General features: G+C 43.5%; 1 long non-coding RNA gene and 1 pseudogene across 2 annotated transcripts in view; both read left to right on the top strand.

The window, feature by feature from the left end:
* Positions 1–13,293, top strand: part of LOC112838197 (uncharacterized) — a 45,519-nt gene that overhangs the window by 18,223 nt on the left and 14,003 nt on the right. The window lies entirely within an intron of this gene.
* Positions 7,430–9,839, top strand: LOC112838196 (AP-3 complex subunit sigma-1-like; annotated as a pseudogene).

Genomic DNA, 13,293 nt, shown 5'->3' with positions numbered 1-13,293 from the left:
CTGGCAGGGGAGGGAAGACAAGACAGGAAAATGCTTGAGCCTGTTTACATGCTGCTGGAGTGGAGCCAGGAGCCAGGGGGAGGTCGCGGGGGGCAAGGGAAAAACAGGTAAGGCTGGGAAGCCAGTGTGGCCACTGGGAGGGTGGGAGAGCATGGGAGCTAAACACGGGGGACTGGAAGAGGGACGCCCAGAGGTGCACTGAGCTCACACCCAGAATGGATTTTTTTTTAAGACTTTATTTTTTTTTTTAGAGCAATTTTGGATTCACAGCAAAATTGAGCCAAAGGTACAGAATTTTCCCATATACCCTCTGCCCCCATCCGTGGGTCGTCCTCCCAACCCTCCGCATCCAGTGTGGGAGTGGTACGTTTGTTGTAGTTCATGAGGCCTCTCTGATACATCTTTATCACCCAAAGTCCATAGTTTGTTTACCTCGGGCTTTACTCTTGGTGGTGTACATTCTGTGGGTTTGAACCGACGTGTAATGGTGTGTGCATCATATCATACAGAATATTTTCACTGCCCTAAAATTCCTCTGTGCTCCATCTGTTCATCCCTCCCTTTCCACAACCCCTGGCAACCACTCATCCTTTTACTGTCTGCGTAGTTGGGCCTTTTCCACAGCTCATTTAGTTGGAATCAAACAATATATAACCTTTTCAGATTGGCTTCTTTCGCTTAGTAATATGCTTTTAAGTGTCCTCCATGTCTCTTCATGACTCATTTCTTCTCAGTCCTGAATAATATTCCATTGTCTGCATGTACCAGTTTCTTTAGAGTGTATCTTTTTTTAACAAATGTTATTTTCAGGAATCATGAAATGAAGCTAATAGTAAAACGACCAGAGAGTAAATGCAAAAAGTGAAAATTTTCTGTTTTGAACTTTGTACATATGTGAGTAGGAAAAAAATTTTTGATAGAAAAATTACAGTACAAAAAGGGGGGGAAAGTAATACTTTGTGATACTTTTGTATTGCATGCAAAAGATACAATTTAGGGGAAAATACTAAATGCTACCACTGGGTATGTTCTTTTTTTTTTTTTTTGACAGAGAGAGATAGGGAGAGCCGGGGGGAGTGGGAGAGGGAGAAGCAGGCTTCCTGCCGAGCAGGGAGCCCGACGCGGGGCTCGATCCCAGGACCCTGGGACCATGACCTGAGCTGAAGGCAGACGCTTAACAACTGAGCCACCCAGGTGCCCCTGACTGGATATGAGTCACTTTCCAGTTTTAAACAATTAAAAAAGAGGAAATGATGGGGTGGGTATGTGTGATGCCAGCCACATAACTGAGAGGTCTCTGAATACTTGCATGGAGAGTACAATGTTTATTAAAGGAATAATAAAAAGTGCTCATTTCAGATATTAGGAAAATCCAACAGTAACTGCTACAGTTGTTTGGAACCCGACCAGCAAAAGACTGTTCTCAGGCAGGAGTATTTTATGTGACGCTGTTTAGAATAGCCAGCCCATGGTGAGGTTAGAAGACCAGCTACTCAGTTTGGATAGCTATGCAGTCCACCCGGGTGCAGGCTTGAGGGGTGTCATCTAACACCACCCCGTCCCCTCCTAGGTTGGCCACATGGACATGCTTCCCGTGGCAGAAGGAAAGGCTGAAACGAGGCTCAGCAAGACGCAGGCTTGCTGCTGAGGCGAGGGTGGTAGGAGCAAGACCACCTGGGAGAGAGGGGAAACTGATGCAGGCTTGCAACTGTGGCGGACTATTCAGGCTCACATACACCGCAAGAAAGAGACACACATGGGGTACGTGGCACGGAGGCGCAGGGCCCAGACGTGGTGCAGAAGCACCCCTCAGCAGCTGACCAGTCACTCTGGGTCTCACTGCTTCCAAACCCTAGATTAGCAACAGGCCTCTGAGAACTGAGTGAATAACCTGAGAGTTTTTATTTTTTAATTTTTATTTTAAGTAATCTCTACCCCCAATGTTGCGTTCGAACTCACGACCCTGAGATCAAGAGTTGCACGCTCCACCAACTGAGCAGCCAGGTTCCCCAAATAACCTGAGTTTTTGAGGCTCTTCTGAGTACACCTGAGCATTTGTAGGGCCTATAAAAGAGAGCGCCTGATTGGGTGGGTCTGCCGGTATTCTCCAGCATGGGCATCCCCGCTGGGAAGAATGCCACTGTACCCTCCTCTTGGAGGGGAGTTTCTCCCTCTACCCCGGCTGCTTTGGACTCCTGCCCGGACAGCAGACTTGGCTTCTGGCAAAGAACACAAACCACAAATATTTTATGTAGAAAGCTTGTGTTTGGGACGACTTCCCTCAGAAAGGTCTGTGGGCTTGCCAAGGGCCTGGAGCCCAATAGAAAGCTCTTACGCACAGTAGAAATGGTTAGAAACAGCTGCTGTGCAGGAAGAACAGAGAGGAAACACAGGATTCAGGACCCAGTAGAGGCTGAAGACTGTTTTTGCCAAAGCTTAGAGTAACTTTTTCTGTTGACTTCTGTTTAGAGGGAGGGCAGATTATTACAGTTCTCTAAATCCAGGTTTGGGAAAGCTTTTTCTCTATGGGGACAGATACTAAATATTTTAGGTTTTCTTTATTGCATACTGTTTGTTTGTTTGTTTGTTTTTACCACCCTTAAAAAAGGAAAAAACCATTCTTAGTTCTCAGGCAAGAGAAAAACAGGTCATGGGCTGAATTTGGCCTGATGACCATGTTTCGCTGACCTTTAGAGAAATCACAAGGAATCAGTCTATCAGAGAGAGCGAAGTTACTTTCTACCGTCCTGAGAAAGGCTATTTTCTTGCAAGAGACTTGATACATAATTTTGAAGTGGGTATGTGAAAGAATTACTTTCTTCCTACCGGAGTGAAAAAGAAAAAAGAGTTGTCATGGGGCGAGCAAGGCACATCTAAGTAGGCATATGAGAAATTAGAAGAGCTAAGGCCATGCTACCCTCCATGGAAAGGAGAAGCCGGGGAAGTTATAGGATGTCTTCTATGTCTTAACAGATTTGCTAATACAACTTTTTTCCTTTGGGGAATGTATGGGTTAGATATGAAATAGGTTTATGGAAAATAGATTGAAAAAGAAATTCAGTGAAAAGAAGCCACATATATCCCCAACTATGTTCATGTCGGATTCGAGACCTCCGGAGTGTTTAAGAAAATTAGAAAAACAAGCTCCAGTCCCAATCGTGCATGTCTGTGAAAATGAAGAGAAGGGAGGCATCTGAAGGACCAGTACAGAGTTCTCTCAGAAGTTCAGGATTTTAAAAGGTTTGTAGAGAAGATAAAAGGGGGAGTACCTTCCTCGAAATGAATGCAATAGGAGCAAAAACCTACACAGTGGTGTGAAACCTACAACAAACAGAGTTACATCCTCCCCCTTAGAAGCTGAAGTTTTCGTGAGCAGTAATGGCCAGGTCAGGACTGGCTGCATCATTTGGGCGGGTCCAGTGTAAGATCATCACGAGAGTACCCGTTTTAAAGAAAATTACTCCTAATTTCAAGATGGTAAGAGCAGTATAAAAACAAAGCACAGGGCCGCTCTGAGCAACTACTCGGGCACAATCACAAAGCAGGTCCTGGAGGACGACTCAGGACACCAAACCCTGCCTCAGCCCAACCATCTCTGCTCCCTTGAAGGCTCTCAAGATGTGTCAACAGTGTATATAGGAACTTCTACCAACTTCACCTTCATTTGTATGCAGGTTCCTATAACGGCCTTTTTCCGCTTTCTGGTCCGCTAGGCCCCAGGGCACAATTTAGGCTCAGGACCTAAATCTTTCTGCCAAGCAGGAACTGAGACCACTGCCTGAGGTTTTATGTAGACAGAGAAGAGAAAAATAGCAAATGTCCGACCTGCCTGGAGGGCACCACGTCACCCAGGGGGAGTAGGAGAGTACCCTGTGGTGACCCCTCCCACAAGCAGAGTATCCCAGCCACTGACCTGGGTCCGGGCAATTAGTAGCTGCTCTTCTAGGAGGACCACAGGGTGGAGGTGATAACAGGGAGCCTTTCTCCAGGCCTCCCACCCCACCGGGAGGGAAAGGGCTGGTAAAAGCATATTTGACTTTAAAAACAGGAAGAGCAGTATTCTTTCCACTTTGATGGAATCAGCATACATGCCAAGAGATAGCAATAAGCCAGGAAAACAGCCCATGATTTTTCTTCATCTCCTTGTAAAGCAACGTTTATAGTAATCTGCCAAGTTTTAACAAAGGAATGAATTGAAGCCTAATAAGAGTGTGTAAGCATCAAATGATAATGCAGGTGTTTAAAATGAATTGAAGTATCTAGACCTATACAAAATAGGATAACGTAGGAATGGGCCCCTATGCTAAGTCGTCGTGATTAGTCTTTGAGAAATCATAGGAGACATGAGGAGAAACTGTAAGATTGGGCAAAGAAATCTCAAATTTTGAGAAAAAAAGGGGAAAGTTTAATTCTCAAAATAGGGACTAGTAAATCTGAAATTTATATTGTTGGTAAAATTGTGAGCAATCTGCACTACATGAATGGTTCACAGAGTCGTCTCTTAGAATGACATGGGGACAGAAGCCCACCGGTGTTCTGTAAACAAGTCCCTTCAATCCTGACTCTCTCAAAAACAGGAGGTGGTGACAGAGGTGCAATTATAGTGCTGAATCAATGGAATAAAACCGGTAATTCCAGCAAAACGATGAGAAAAACCTAGCATGTTGTCCTTGAGGACAAGATAAAGAAATGAGGACAGATGAATCAGCAGTTTAAACCATACAGACGGTGTTGATTAATTAAAGAATCAGAGTCAACCTGTCCAGGTGGTGTCTCCCAGACCTGCCCATCACTCACTGCCTAGCATAGTAGCTTTCTCAGCAATTTACATGTTGGTACAGGAGGTGTGCTCATCAGGTTTAAAGATTCTCCTCAAGGTAGGAGGGAGAGTTGACTCTCCAGTATAGATTCACCACCATCTCTCCAGGCTGAAATCCCAGTTCCAAACTAACAGGTTGATATTTTAACTAGAATAAATGTAAAGAGATGTTTTTAGGCTTAAAAAAAAAAAAAGATTTTTGTTGGAGTGCGTGGCTGGCTCTGTGGGTAGAGCATGCGACTCTTGATCTCTGGGTTGTGGGTTTGAGCCCCAGGTTGGGTGTAGAGATTAGTTAAAAATAAATTATCTAGGGGCGCCTGGGTGGCTCAGTCAAGCATCTGTCTTTGGCTCAGGTCATGATCTCAGGGTCCTGGGATTGAGTCCCGCATCAGGCTCCTTGCTGAACGGGGAATCTGCTTGTCCCTCTCCCTCTGCCCTTGCCCACCCCCGCCCCCAACCCCGTGCTCTTGCTCTCTCTTTCTCTCTCGCTCTGCTCTCTTTCAAATAAATAAATACAACCTTAAAAAAAAAAAAAAACCCTTTAGACTAGTGTTCTATTAATGTTACCTGTTACTCAGTTCTGGACACTTTACGTATGTTTGCCTGCGGATGTGTGTGACTTTTTATTCAGTCACATATTTATTGAAAAAAAAACACATATTAGAATCGCATATATATTGAAAAATAATATATATATGAAAATACAGGACTAAAAGGTACACACTGAAAAATTCTCCCTTGATTACCAGTTCTGGTAGCCAGAAGATAACCCTTGTTCAGTTTCTTGCATACCTTTCGTGTTTGTGTACGAATGGGCACAACATGCTGTACCTTTGTTTTCCCGCCCACATACCGTGTATCTCTCCATAGCAGTATCTGTAGACCTACTCCATTCTTCTTTAAGCTACATGGCACTTCATTGTGTAGATGTAGCATAATTGATTTACCTTGTCTCGAGGTTGTACTCAGGCTTTTGTTTTTACAGACAATGCTGGCGTGGATTTCCTCAGAGCTCGGACACTGGGGTCAGACTGACTGGGGTTAAGTCCCAGGATTGTCACTGACTAACTCTGTGGCCCTGTCTTAGCTTTACGGAACTGTAATCTCCTTAAGTGTAAAACGGCAGTAGTAATCGTGCCAAACTCATAGGGTTCTTGTGAGGATGAAGTGTAAAATGCCTTGCTTGGTCCCTCATAGACAGTAAGCTCTCGACAAATACAAAATAAACCTATTTTTTAAATTTTCTGACTTGATTTACATTTGAGATTTCCTGTAAGGTGAGTTCTTGGAAGTCAAATTGCTAGATCCAAAGGTGTTCATTTAAAACTGGTAGATGGGGCACCTGGGTGACTCAGTCGTTAAGCATCTGCCTTCGGCTCAGGTCATGATCCCAGGGCCCTGGGATCGAGCCCCACATTGGGCTCTCCCCTGAGGGGAAGCCCGCTTCTCAGTCTCCCACTTGCCCTTCTTGTGTGCTCTCTCTCTGTCAAATAAATGAATAGGATCTTCAAAAATAAATAAAACTGGTAGATAGTGTGAACTTGTCTCCCTGTTGGATCATCTGCTTGCCCCCCCAGATAGATACACACTACCTCTCTCCACTCTCCTCTGTACCTTCAGAGGCCGACCTCTGTAAAACTGTATCAACAGTGTCTTCACCCACCGACTTCCAGTCAGGTTCCCCATGGGAAATGCAGGTGCAGGCTGGGAGGGTGGGAGGAAGGAGCCCCAGGCTTGCTCCCCTAGCCCTTCCCACCATGATTCAGTCAGAGCCCCCTCCCCTGGCTCTGCGAGCGCCCGTGCGAACCGCTTCCTGCAGCTGTTCCACTTTGGTGCTTCACTGACCCTTGTAGGTGCGCTCAGCTCTGAGCACATCTATGAGTAATCCTTCAGTTACCCTTTTAACATGCCATCTGGCTGGTACGCTGACCAGTTTACATGCCCGCTAATAAGCAGTGACAATACTTGTCTTACCATACTTTTGGCAATATTGTCAAGTCAAATTTTTTTTTGAGATTTTACCTAAAACTTTCCCTTGTTTATTTTTTTCTAAGCACCAGTGCTGTTATCTTTTATCACACTTCCTGTTGAACTTCAGTTTCTTTTTTTTTTTTTAAAGATTATGTATAAAGATTTATTTATTTATTTGACACAGAGAGAGAGAGCACATGCAAGCGGGAGGGGCAGGGAGAGGGGGAGAGAATCCCAAACCGACTCCATGCTGAGCGTGGAGCCTGATGCGGGCTCAATCCTACAACCCTGAAATCATGACATGAGCTGAAACCAAGAGTCGGACACTCAACCGACTGTGCCACCCGGGCGCCCTTAAAGATTAGATTTCTTTAAGTAATCTCTAGAGCCAACATGGGGCTCAAATTTATAACCCTGAGATCAAGAGTCACGTACTCTGCGGACTGAGCCAGCCAGGTGCCCATGAACTTCAGTTTCCTAAAGGCCTGAGCATACAGACTGCTATAACAATACCATGGACTGGGTGGCTTATACAAGATAGAAATTTATTTCTCATGGACTTGGAGGGTGGGAACCCCGAGATGAAGGTGCAGGCAGATCTGGTGTCTGGTGAGAACCTGCTTCCTAATTTGTGTGCATCCTCACGTGTTGGAAGGGGCAAGGGGGTTCTCTGGGCCCCTGGTGGTGGTGGTGGTGGTGGTGGTGGTGGTTGTAAATTAAGCTGGGGCGCCTGGCTGACTCAGAAGAGCGTGTGACTCTTGATCTTGGCATCATTAGTTTGGGCCCTATGTTGGGTGTGGAGATTATTACAAATAAATACTTTACCAAAAAAAAATGTATTCAGGGGCTTGGTCAATTAGGCGTCTGCCTTTGGCTCAGGTCATGATCTCTGGGTCCTGGGATCAAGTCCCATGGCGGGCTCCCTGCTCAACAGGGAGTCTGCTTCTGCCTCTGCCTCTGCCCTTCTCTCTGCTTGTGTTCTCAGGCTCACTCTTTCTCTCAAAATAAAATCTTAAAAGTATTCATATATCAAGAAAAAAAAGTAAGTTCTATACCCAACATGGGGCTCAAACATGACCCCAAGATCAAGAGTCACATACTGCACCAACTGAGCCAGCCAGGTGCCCCTCTGGGGTCTTTTATAAAAGAAAAAGCGCACTAATCACATTCATGGGGACTCCACCCTCATGACCTAATCACCTCCCAAAAGCCACACCTCCAAATACCAGCACTTTGGGGATTAGGTTTCAATACATGAATTTTGGGGGATGCAAACATTCAGCCCATAGCAAATACAGATATTTATTTCTTCAGTATCATGTTAGTCCAATCTTTAGAGGGCCAATTAAGAATATAAGAAAATTCAAACAAAATTTATATTAAGAATTATTGGAAACTTAATACTTCAAAATATTTGCTATTAAGGAATCACTATAAATTTTGTTAGGTGTGATGATGACGCTGTTGGCATATTTAGAAAAAAGAAAAAGCCCTTATCTTTAGGAAGTATTCCTATATTATAAGTGAGATGATATGATGTCTATCTAGATTTACTTTAAAATGCACCAGAAGAAGAAAAAACAGTGTGGGGAACACATGGAACAAGCCTGGGAAATGTTGGTAATTGCTGAAAGTGGTTGAGGGGTAGGCGATGTTTTATGATACCCATTCTTTTCCCTTCTATACCCATTCATTCTCTCTGCTGTCCTGTTTCTTTGAAAATTTCCAAAATAAGTAAACAAACAAAACTAATGGCAACCACAAACAAGCAGACAACTAAAAAATTCAAGTAGGGAGAGGATGGGTAGCAAGATGCGCCAGCAGGGGAGGTGGGTTCTCTCCTGCCCCAGCCTGGCCCTCAGCATCCACCAGGTCAGCCCTTCCCCACCCAGTGATGATCAGGGTGACCCTCATTTTCAACAATCATGGAAAGTAGCGGCTCTCCACATACTACCTGCCCGAATGTGAAGACCCACAGCAGCAAACCATCAGGGAGACTTTCCATTTGGTACCCAAGAAAGATGAAAATGTTTTTAATCCTAGAAGGAGGGTCATTAATTGGAGGATCTGACAACAAACGGACTCATGGACATTATCCACAGCATTATATTTTGTCTTGCACGTGGATTCTTTAGAGAGTGAAGTTGGTGTTTTAGATCTAAGCCAGGTATTCTTAGAAACATGTGACAAGTATTTTTGACAATGTCTGAACTGGATTTAATTCTCCCCGTAGACAAGGTTGACAGTATTTTGCAGAAATGGTGCTGGGGGAACGATATTGGAGACCGACATGAGTGAGGTTGTTACATGCACTGTAACATGCACAAAATACCCTGAAGAAATCTGAGGCTGACATGGCAGGAGCACCAGCCCTTGCTGGATCAGCTGTAAAGACTATGAATCTGGGGGCGTCTGGGTGGCTCAGTGGTTAAGCATCTGCCTTCAGCTCAGGTCATGATCCCAGGGTCCTGGGATCGAGCCCCGCATCAGGGACCCTGCTCAGTGGGGAGCCTGCTTCTCCCTCTCCCTCTGTCCCTCCCCCTGCTTGTGCTCTCTGTCTGTCAAATAAATAAATAAAATCTTTAAAAAAATATATGAATCGTCCTGCAATCCTAAGAAATATTAACACTTACGATGTAAGTATAAAAGTGCCAAGCCTGCCTTTTCTTAGATAAAAAATTAGAAAGGCTAAAAAAAAAAAAAATTAGACTATTCCTAGGTAAAATCCAGAGGGAAAGGATATTTAAGGTTACATGCATTTTTTACCAAAAATAGGGGAGAGTGTTAATTTTTGCTCTTGGATTTAAGTCAAGGTACAATATAGAAATTGTGTAACATTGAGTAGTTCTGTAAATCTACATTCTCATGCCCACCGAAGGCCTGCCTCTCAGTAATGGCTACTACAGTAGTTCAGAAAGTGTTATAGACATTTCTTTAATTATGGTGTTTCGAATGGATTAAAGTGTAGCATTCTTGGGGCACCTGGTGGCTCAGTGGTTAAGGATCTGCCTTCGGCTCAGGTCATGGTCCCAGGGTTCTGGGATTGAGCCCTGCATCAGGCTCCCTGCTCAGCAGGGAGTCTGCTTCTCCCTCTCCCACTTCCCCTGCTTGTGTTCCCTCTCTCGCTGTGTCTCTCTCTGTCAAAAAAATAAATAAAATTTTTTTAAAAAGTGTAGCATTCTTTAATTCTTTCTGCTATTTGTCACAGTTGTTACTTAAAGAACCAAGTATGTATTGCATGAAAACATTATGACCTTTTTCTCTTGCCAAAAAAAGTGTCTAAGAAACTGGAAAAAAAGATCTATGATCTGCGTTCCCTCAAGTATGACTATGAACATTTAATCATAATTTTTCAGTTGTGATTTTATGTTCCCATCATATTTGGATATCTCCCAATATTTATTTATTCATTTATTTAGAGAGGGGGAGGGGCAGAGGCAGAGAATCATAAGCAGACTCCACCCCCGTGAGGAGCTCAATGTGGAGCTTGCTCCCACGTCCCTGAGATCGTGACCTGAGGCAAAATCAAGTTGGACGCTGAACCGACTGAGCCATCCAGGTGCCCCTCTCCCAGTATTTTTAAAAGAAAAATGTCAGACATATATGGTCTATCCACAGATTTCTCACATCCTCTCTATTTTGAAAAATTTTGTATGTACCTGAAGATTGAAAGAATAGTACTGTGAAGGCCTGTGTGCCCGTTGCTGTCACCTAGATTCAACAACTGTGAACATCTTGCCATGTTTATCTCTCTGCAGATACTTTTTTTAACTGACCATGTGAAAGTGTTCATGACACTTTGCTCCTTCTGTTGCTTTTTCGGGGTCCCTGCTCAGAACCCTTCACCAACTCCCCTTTCTGCTTTGCCCTTGAACATGGGTGTTCTAAATGGCCGCAGCTCCATCCTTTATCTCAAATTAAGAACCGGGACGTTTTGTCTCCTATGAAAGGCCTATTAGGCACCAGAAGATGGAGAGAAATTATTTTCTGTGGGAGAACCCATGAGAATGTCTGGCTCATGAACTACTTAGTCACTGCTCCTTCCTTTTGACCCCTCCAGTCCTATGTCTTCGGGCCTTTGCATGTTTACTGAGAAACTATACCCGGAACTACTCAGAGGAAGGAATGCAGGTAAAAAGCAGAAATGATTTTGCAATGTTAGAGGTGTAGGGGAAAGATTTGGTGGAGATTAAAGCAGAATAAATATCATCTTTCTCGATTATAAAGTTGCAGGGTGTCACTTGTCCATGATAAAGTTCTGTCTCCCCCCCGCCCCCGCAGATAATTTAAAGTTGATGGTTACAAATCCCCATTAACAGGTTAAATACACTCAGTACACATGGATTTCTGGTCTTAATGCTTCACAGAGCTAATGAATCTGTTTCGCTGGAAAGGACTACATCTAATCCTCTTAGCATCAAAAGGGAAAAGCTTGTTCAACTAACTCCCTCTATTACCTTGAATGAGAGGTGAACGTTCCCTTCAGAAATTCTTTGCTGTTGAGGAGTTATGCTTTCAGTTGCGCTGAGAAGTAAGCCTGGGCAGAGGTGAGGTGGACCTTGAGAGTGGGGGAGAGGGCAGTATGCAGCAGCGCTGATGCATCAGATAAGGAACAAGAGAGGAGGCTAGCTGAGTCCTTGAGTGGGGGTGTTTTATTTTATTTAAGTGGAGTAAGAAATTTGGATGTTTAAATCAACAAAATGCAGAAAATAAATTAGCATATAAGATGACCCTTAATAAGCCATATGTGTTTATTATTGGAAAAGACAAGTTTAAAGAAAGGAACTAGCTTAAAAAGCAAGATAGTTTCCTTTTTAATTTTCTGTTATTTCCCAAATATGGTAAAACTGTGGCCGATACAGATTTAACAGAAGTAAAACAGCTGTTGTTAATAGGAAGTCACAAATCCGTTGGTTTTGGTCTTGGTTGGCTTTTTAAAATAAGACAGTTGCCTTTTTAATTTTCCATTCCCTGTTACATATTGAATACTCTCAAATATCTAGCTGAAGGATCCCATTCAGACCTTTTTAGTAATAAAATAATCTTGACAGGGCTGCTTTCTTTTGAATTCACTAAAACAATTAAGGGGAAGGAATAGTTTAAAAAGATATATATCCTAGGATTATAATATACTTTTAGTCTAACTGAAGACTAAACTAATTATTAACCTATTGTTATAAAATGGTAGCACTGTTGTAATAATTTACTTTGATTTGATTATCAAAAGTCTAGCACAGGGGCGCCTGGGTGGCTCAGTTGGTTAAGCGTCTGCCTTTGGCTCAGGTCATGATCCCAGGGTCCTGGATCGAGTCCCGAATCGGGCTCCCTGCTCAGTGGGGAGTCTGCTTCTCCCTCTGTGTGCCATTCCCCCTGCTTTTGCACGGCTTTCTGGGGTTGGACAGCCTTAGGTCCCAAACTACTAGTGACATTCAGAAGAAAGTCTGTGTTTAAAAACACAGACCTCAGGGGCGCTGGGGTGGCTCAGCTGGTTGAGCATCCAACTCTTGATCTCAGCTCAGGTCTTGATCTCAGGGTGGTGAGTTCAAGCCCCATGTTGGGCTCCACACTGGGTGCAGAGCCTGCTTAAAAACACAGACCTGAGGGGAACTGCACATTCATACAGATTAAGTCCTTTGATGGATGCTGAGTACGAGGTGCTGGATATTAGACTCTGCTACTAGACTTGCCTTAATATTTAGTTCCACACACTACTGATTATAAGATGCCAGTACTTGTACATCTCAGCAGGATAACCTTGAGCAGGAAGCCGGTCCTTCCTTCACAACGAGGCCATGTATCTAGTTCCGTATCAAAGTGAAAAGCCATCTTACCAATCTCCCAAGCAAGAAAATCTCCCTTGTACGTCACTGGAAGTTCCAAGTGCCTTTTACCAATTCCCATTTGACTAGACAGAAAGTACATAGTGAACAATAGTAGGGAGAGGAAAAGTGACAGAAAGAGGAAGGTCATTTAAGTTGTGCTGATTCAATCATTCTTAATAGCCAGTGATAATCATAGATCATTTAAAACTGATAAATCAAGTGTTATAGAATAAGTGTAGTTAAAAATGTAAAGATAAATACTAAAAAGAGCAGGAGGAGAGAAAAGTGTTAATAAACTAATTTCACCAGTTCTCGTAGTAAGGAGTCATTGGTCCTGTCTAAAGAAATAGAGGAGGGGCACCTGGGTGGCTCAGTCGGTTAAGTGTCTGCCTTCGGCTCAGGTCATGATTGCAGGGTCTTGGGATTGAGCCCCATGTCGGGCTCCCTGCTCAGTGGGGAGTCTGCTTCTCCCTCTCCCTCTGCCCCGATCATGCTCTGTCTCGCTCTCTTTCTCTCAAATAAATAAAATCTTAAAAAAAAAAGAAATAGAGGATTACATGTAATATATGAATTTATATTTATAAAGGTATCAACTAGAACAAAAATACAGATGGGTATTTCCTTATACTTTATTAGGAAAAACACCCATATACACTATAGTCACACCCATACAAGAAAATA

This window comes from Callorhinus ursinus, unplaced genomic scaffold (assembly GCF_003265705.2).
Source record: "Callorhinus ursinus isolate GAN/ISIS: 27379988/994484 unplaced genomic scaffold, GSC_fseal_2.0 scaffold26, whole genome shotgun sequence".
Lineage (NCBI taxonomy): Eukaryota > Metazoa > Chordata > Mammalia > Carnivora > Otariidae > Callorhinus > Callorhinus ursinus.
The sequence above is the reverse complement of the archived record's forward strand: the minus strand, read 5'-3'. Positions and strand labels throughout refer to the sequence as shown.